At 36.1% G+C, this 249-nt stretch overlaps 1 protein-coding gene across 1 annotated transcript in view; it reads left to right on the top strand.

The window, feature by feature from the left end:
• The window catches only part of LOC119582004 (isocitrate dehydrogenase [NADP] cytoplasmic-like), an 8553-nt gene that overhangs the window by 1814 nt on the left and 6490 nt on the right, over positions 1-249 (top strand).

Raw genomic sequence — 249 nt, 5'->3', positions numbered from 1 at the left:
ACTCATTGTTTCATATCAGGGTATCAGGTGTCTGGTTATTTAATAGTAAGGCGTTAGTAATCTTTGTGTCAAGCTTTTTTATCTTATCACATACACAAGGACAGGTTCTCTCATCTCACAGTATCTCTAAATCGGTTGTGTTGGACCTGGTACAAAATGCTTTCTGTTAATACTTTGATCTCAATCGTTATCATGTATTGTTTTCTGTTCAAAGGTTATTGTTCAGAGACAAGAGAGGACCACTAGTAG

This window comes from Penaeus monodon, chromosome 15, assembly GCF_015228065.2.
Source record: "Penaeus monodon isolate SGIC_2016 chromosome 15, NSTDA_Pmon_1, whole genome shotgun sequence".
Lineage (NCBI taxonomy): Eukaryota > Metazoa > Arthropoda > Malacostraca > Decapoda > Penaeidae > Penaeus > Penaeus monodon.
The sequence above is the reverse complement of the archived record's forward strand: the minus strand, read 5'-3'. Positions and strand labels throughout refer to the sequence as shown.